We start from the raw sequence: 7,540 nt of genomic DNA, 5'->3' as shown, positions 1-7,540 counted from the left end.
GATGTTCCCCGTGCTACAAACCAAATCGTTTACACAGATCATGTGATCTTAAAACACAAGACTATTCTTAAAGCTGCAGTCCTTTGTTTATCAAGACTGTAATTATTACATTCCTCCCTCCTTAACTTTTCTGTACATTTTGTATTTACAAGGATACTTATCTCATGATGTTACAATATTTATACAGGTCATGAAATCATAAGTTCAGTCTTTCAGGTGGTTTCCTGGTCCAAGTGGAATGTCGTAGCTTCATACTTCTGAATCTTTGACAGGAACCACAGTCTTTGGAACCACAATAACATCAGGTACCTCATTAGGGATAAGCGGTTCAGTGTCATCCACTCCGACAGAGACATCAGGCATTTCTATCCTTGGTTTAACAACTTAAACAGGAACCACAGGTTTAGCCGTGGTTACAGGTGGAACATCACTTTTTGGGGATATCTCCTTTCTCCTTAAGTGATCCACGTGCTTACCGGTGATCCGGCCCTCCACTCCTACGTGGTATGTCAATGGTCTGGTCACAGAGCTTACTTTACCAGATAACTATTTCGGTCCTCCACCGAAATTCCTTATATATACTGCTTCACCAACAGTAAATTCTCGCTCACAACTATGCAAATCATGAGTGGCTTTTTGGTTCCCTTGCCTTTTCTCCACCTTCACCTCGAAATTGGGAAGTATCAGGCTTAGTCTTGTTAAAAGACGACACCTCATGAGTAACTCTGTGGGTGTTGCACCTGTAGTCATGTGGGGGGTTGTTCTGGTATGAATTAGTAAACGAGCCAGTTTAGCTTCCAACTATTCATCTGTTAATTTTTTCATTCCCACCTTAAAAGTCTGCACTGCTCTTTCCACCCATCCGTTGGATGACAGATGGTATGCTGCAGTCTTCACATGGTTGATACCATTTAGGCTGACAAATCTTTGAAATTCAGCACTAGTAAGTGTAGTACCATTATCTTAGGCTGTTACTTCTGGCAATCCATGGATAGAAAAGCTTTGGCATAACTTTTCTATAGTAGCACCTGACGTTGGCAACTTAATCTTTTTCTGATAGGCAGGGTATGATGAGTGGCATCCAACAGGGGTCTGTACTGGGGTCTCAACTTTTTATGATTTACATCAAAGCCTTAGATGAGGGGAGTGAAGTCATGGTAGCTAAACTTGCAGATGACACAAAAATAGGTAGGAAAGTATGTTGTGAAGAGGACATGAGGAGATTGCAGATGGATACAGATAGGTTGAGTGAGTGGGCAAAGATCTGGCAAATGGAGTTTAATGTCGGAAAATGTGAAGCTATTCACTTTGGCAGGAAGAACAAAAAAGCAGACCACTACTTAAATGGAGAACAGCTGCATAATTCTGAGGTGCAGAAGATGTTCTACTACATGAGCCACAAAAAGTTAGTCCACAGGTACAGCAAGTAATTAAGAAGGCTAATGGAATGCTATCCTTTATTGCGAGAGGGTTTGAACATAAAAGTAAGGATGTTATGCTTCAGTTATACAGGGCATTGGTGAGACCAACTATGTGCAGTTTTGGTCTCCTTATTTAAGAAAGGATGTAAATGCATTGGAGGCGATTCAAAGGAGGTTTACTAGATTGATACCTGGAATAAGTGGGTTGTCTTATGAGTAAAGGTCAGACAGGCTGGGCCTGTTTCCACTGGAGTTTAGAAGAGTGAGGGGTGATTTGATGGAAGTATAGAAGATCCTGAATGGCCTTGACAAGGTGAACATCAAAAGGATGTTTCCTCTTATGGATGAGCCAAAACTAGGGGGCACTATTTTAAAATTGGGGGTCGCCCTGTTAGGAGAGTGATGAGGAGAAATTTTTTCCCTCAGAGTGTTGTACAACTTTGGAATTCTCAGCCTCAAAAGGTGGTGGAGGCAGGGTAATTGAATATTTTTAAAGCAGGGGTAGATAGATTCTTGTTAGGCAACTAAATCAAAGATTAACAGGGTTAGAACAGAGAAGACTGAGGGGTGACTTGATCGAGGTGTACAAGATTATGAGGGGCATGGACAGGGTGGATAGGGAGCAGCTGTTCCCCTTAGTTGAAGGGTCAGTCACGAGGGGACACAAGTTCAAGGTGAGGGCATAAGGTTTAGGGAGGATGTGAGGAAAACCTTTATTACCCAGAGGTTGGTGATGGTCTGGAATGCGCTGCCTGGAAGGGTGGTGGAGGCGGGTTGCCTCACATCCTTTAAAAAGTACCTGGATGAGCACTTGGCACATCATAACATTCAAGGCTATGGGCCAAGTGCTGGTAAATGGGATTAGGTAGGTAGGTCAGGTGTTTCTCACGTGTCGGTACAGACTCAATGGGCCGAAGGACCTCTTCTGCACTGTGTGAGTCTGTGATCCTGTGATAGATTGGAATGTGGAAATCAAAACACAAGAAGACCAGCCATCATCTTATTGAATGGTGGAGCAGGCTCGAGGGGCCAAATGGTCTACTCCTGTTCCTAATTCTTATGTTCTAACCTCATAAATGTCTAACCACTTGGCATGAGCATCTATAATCAGTAGTTCCAAGGAAAGGACTGATGTAATCTATGCACAATCTCACCCAGGGCCCACCAGGCCACTCACATGGGTGTAATGGGGCTGCCACCAGCAGCTTCTGTAGTTGTTGGCATAGCACACAGCATGTAACCAGCTTCTCAATATCGCCATCCACTCCTGACCACGAAAGATAACTTCATGCGATCATTTTCATTCTTGGGATACCCGAATGGGCACTGTGTAACTCTACTAAGAGTGGTTCCCTCCCTTGTGAAGGAACTACTACTTGCGCACCCGGTAATAGGATACCATCTTGACTGCTCATTTCGTGTCTTCGGTTTAAAAATGGCTTCAATTCATCTGGACTGGTTCCTGGGACCATCCATTTAGCACTTGGGGCAGGCTTATTAGGTTGACGTGCGGGCACGATCGGCAGCCACAGGCGGCCAGGGAATGGACCGCTACCCGCGATCAGCCCCCCGACTGTGATTTCACGCTGGCTGGCCAACTAACAGCCATCCAACGTGGAACGCGAGCTGAAACTTCAGCGCTGCTGGGGTGGGGGGTGGCAGGAGGGTGAGCGCTGACATAAATGTGGGCGGCGGGGGACACAGAATGAAATCTCCCTAAAGGCAGAGAGCTGCCTCAGGGAGCTGAAGAATTTAAAGGCAATAAATGAAGATTTAAAATCCAGAAAAAAATGTCCACGCATCAGAATCAGTCACCTCAACATATACATGATGAAAATTCTGTCCATATATTTTTATTTTTTTTATTTAATAACGGAAACCTCATCCCGCCCTTTGATGATGTTTCAGCAAAATGCAAATCTGCCTGGCAGATTCACCCGTCCACCAACCATAAGGTTGGATGAACCACAAAAAAATCGGGGACAATTTTACAACTTTAATAGGCTTAATTGCCCTCTGAATTGTCGATCAGCACGCTTCCGACTTTCTGGCACGCCTGCCGATTGAAATATTGCGCGAGCTCAGGATGATGTCAGGACGCTGGCTTGACATCATCACACACTATTTTATGTTTGAATGGGTTGGGTGTGCTCCTGCACACCGAGCTAAAAATTCTGCCCTTGGTCTCTTACTCAAGACAGGACTGGATCATGATTTATCCAGTTTCTTATCTGCCTGGCACAGACTGGTGAGGAATCCAAGAAATTCATTACTAATACGATCTCTTGGGGAATTGGGGCATGCTCATTGTCTCTTGCAAAGGAAGGCAACTTAGGGCATCGGCATTGGCTATATGAATCCTTGGTCTATCCACAAAAGTGTATTCACGTGCCACTAAAATTAGGGCCCATCTTTGAACTCGTGCAGAAGCTATGAAAGGGATAGCCTTTTCCTCACTAAACAGACCCAAGAGTGGTTTGTGGTCTGATGCTAACATAAAGTGTCACCCATGCACATATTGGTGGAAATCTTTTACGCCAAAGATAATCAACAGGCCTTCCTTTTCAATTTGTGAGTATCCTTTCTAGGCTGTGGTAAATGTCCTGGATACATAGTCTATCGGCCTCTCTGCACCGTCATCCATCTTGTGAGATAGTACCACTCCCATACATTAAAGGGATGCATCATAGGTTAGCACCAATTCCATTGCCGGGTCATAATGTGCCAACAAATTTGAAGAGTGCAATAGCTGTTTGACTTTCATGAAGGTTTCTTCCTGGGGTGACTTCCAAACCCAACACTGGTCTTTCTATGGCAGTGGGTGTAGAGGGGCTAGAACCGTTAGTAAGCTGGGTAGGAATCGACCATAATAGTTTACAATCCCTAAAAATGATTTAAATTCAGAGATGTTCTTAGGTGCAGCTGCCTCTCTGAAAGCTTTAACCTTCTCTTCAACAGGGTGTAACCCTTGGGCATCTACCCGGTGGCCCAAATAAATTACTTTGTTTGCCTGAAAAGTACATTTTTCCTTCTTTAGGCGCACTCCTGCTTCTAAAAATTGTTTCAGCACCTCCTCCAGGTTAGCCAAGTGTTCACTTTCCATGAATCCAGTTATTAGTACATCGTCCAGGTAGACCTCGACTTGAGGTAGTCCTTGTAGCAAGTTCTTCACCATCCTCTTGAAAATGGCACAAGCTGAAGAAACACCAAAGGGCAGGCATATGTATTGATATAATCCCTTGTGGGTGTTTATGATTACAAATTCTCTGGAGGCATCATCAGTTCCAGTTACTGATATGCTTGACTCATATCAAGCTTTGTATACATTGTCCCTCCTGCTAGTTTGGCAAAGAGGTCTTCAATCTTGGGAATAAGGTACCTGTCCAGTACGGCTGCTTTGTTGACCGTTAGTTCATAGTCTCCACAGATCCGGACAGTCTGATCCGGTTTTAAGACAGGAGCTATAGGTACTGCCCACTCTGAGAACAGAACCGCTTTTATGACACTGTCAAGATGATATGATAATGCTATTGGAAATTATTTTTTAAAATAGAGTTCTAGTGGGGTCTGTGTCTATGTGTGTGTCTGTGTGTATCTTAACTGGATGAAAGCCAGCTAGCCTGGGTGCTTTGATGTATAGTAGTTTTGAGACATTAATTAGATAAACATAAACTACAGTGTAAATTTGCATTTTTTAAATAGACCATTCAAGAATGTGGGTGAAATCTTAAACCTAGCTAGAAGATGCCAAGTAATGTGTTTATTTTTTTCAGCTTACTAATAAAATTGGTGGGATGAAAGTATGTTATTGTTAGAAGAGGTTATGTTAAAAGCCTAATGATACAATGGAAAATTACTTTCAAAGAGAAAGTTGTGTATAAAGGGGAAAGGAGATTTGTGTAAGGTAGAGGCAAGTGCAAGAAGCCTCCAGCCTGTAAGCCTCAACTCTATTTGCAAGGACCCAGAGCTGAAAGAAACTCATTTTGAATGAGAATGACCAGGGTATGCTTTTCCAGAGGCCGTATAAATCTATGAGTTTTACTGTTGCCTTACCAGAGGTGTAATTGAGAGTTCAGGTTAATTAGCGATTTTTTGTAATTACTATAGTGGTAATTTTGTAGACATTTGTAGAGGATAACAATCTTTCTTGTGTTAATAAATGTTTAATTTAGTTTTATAAAAAACCTCTTGAGGCTCAGTGGTCTTATTACTACTGAATTCAAAGCCAGCATCTCGAAACATACAAATTGCAAAAATGGTTTATGACAGTTGTTTCAAGATTCACTCTGGGATTTGAACAACTCGGCCTTTACCATTGGCTGTGTCATAATAGTCACCCAGCCTCTCTAGCCGGTTCAACTCAGCGTCAACGTTCTCTCTCTGAACATATGGCACTGGTCTTGCTTTTAAGAAGTGAGGAGTTGCTCCTGAGTCAACTTAATTCTTGGCCTTTAGACCTTGGATTTTCCCCAGTTCATCCCGGTAGACAGTGTCATTTTTTTTTTAGCAGCTCTGCGAGTCCTCCTACTCGCAACTGGAAGATTTCAGACCAGTTTAATTTAATCTCTTTTAATCAATCACGGCCTTGAATTGTTGCTCCTTCACCTTCTACCACCATCACTGGTAGTTGTGCTGTTTGGTATCTATAATAAACAGGTACACTGGTAATACCCTTTACTTGGATTTCTTCTCCTGTATACGTTTTCAACTTGGCAGAAGTCTGTTCCAAATTTAATTGTTGAGCACATTATTTAAATATCTTAAAGTGTGTTCTCCTACTACAGTGGTAGAAGTTCCAATATCTACTTCCATTTTAAGCGCTTCCCATTCACCTGTAGAGAGACAGTGATTGGCTCTGTCTTTCCAACTTTCAAGTTGAATAAGGAATAAATTCAGAAGTTGTTGTTTCTGGTTCTTCCATATTATATATTTCATCTGACCTCGTTTGTTGCCTGGAAGCCTGTTTAAATCTCACTTTGCAATGTTCCAATATGTGCCCGGTTTTGTGACAAAAATAGCACTCCACCTCTTTAAATCAGCAATCGTTAGGAGTATAACTGTTTCCAAGTTGATGACAATTAGTTTTTGAATTTGCTGCTAAGCTGTTTCCTCTAAATTTTCAGTTAGCGGAGGTTGTTTCCTGCTTCGTGACAGAGTCCCAGCTTTTCACATCACTATCGGCTGGCAGTTCCCGCTCAACTAGGAAAACTGTGCCATTTTGTGCACCTTGAATTGCTTGTGAATCCCTTACAACGCTTTCCATCACAAGTGCTATTTCTAACACTTTGTTAAAATCAAAATCCACTTCAGCCAACAATCTTCGCTGAATAGTATCATCTTGCACACCACAGACCAAATGATCCAAAATCACAATATTATGTTAGTTGTTTTAATTTCACCACACGGGTAGCACTGGCCTCCCTGGGGCTCAATTCTGTGAATTGAACCAGAATCTCTGCATTGTGACTGAGGGCTTGGGTTGAAAATGTCCCTTAATGAGATCTACTAATTCACTGAAGGTCTTCAAATCTAGGGCACTAGGAGGCCGTCAATCTTCAAACTAAACTGTAGGTCTTGCTCCCACAAATACTTAGGAGAATCGTTATCCTCTTTTCCTCCCCTGTCATTTTGTTGGCTTGATGGTAGAACCCAAGATGTTCTATATATTGAGACCAGTCATCTGCGGCTGGCTCAAAGGGATCGATTCTGCTAAACTGTGGCATCTCAGGTGAGTATATCTTCCTTTCTTTTTAATTATCTTAGGTACTCACAATCACTGGGTGAGGGACAGCCCCGGATTTGATTTATCCTCATCGCCAGTTTGTTATAGAGTCGATTTTCCAGGCAACCTTTCTTGATAAAAACGTTGAACTTTATTTACAAGACTGCAGCAGCAGCTACATGTGTGCATCGAACTCTATATGTAAAGGAGAACTCCCTCCTAGAGCTTCCCTGCACTATGAACCGATCGGTTTATACGGGTCATGTGATCATACAGCACAGGATTATTCTTAAAGCTACAGTCCTATGTTTATCAAAACCATAATTACTACAGAGGTGATACTGTGCTGAGGTGAATTGGCATCACAATACCTGCTCCCTATTGGTGACATGCTAAT

Source organism: Carcharodon carcharias, chromosome 11 (genome assembly GCF_017639515.1).
Source record: "Carcharodon carcharias isolate sCarCar2 chromosome 11, sCarCar2.pri, whole genome shotgun sequence".
NCBI lineage: Eukaryota > Metazoa > Chordata > Chondrichthyes > Lamniformes > Lamnidae > Carcharodon > Carcharodon carcharias.
This window is presented reverse-complemented; position numbering follows the sequence as displayed.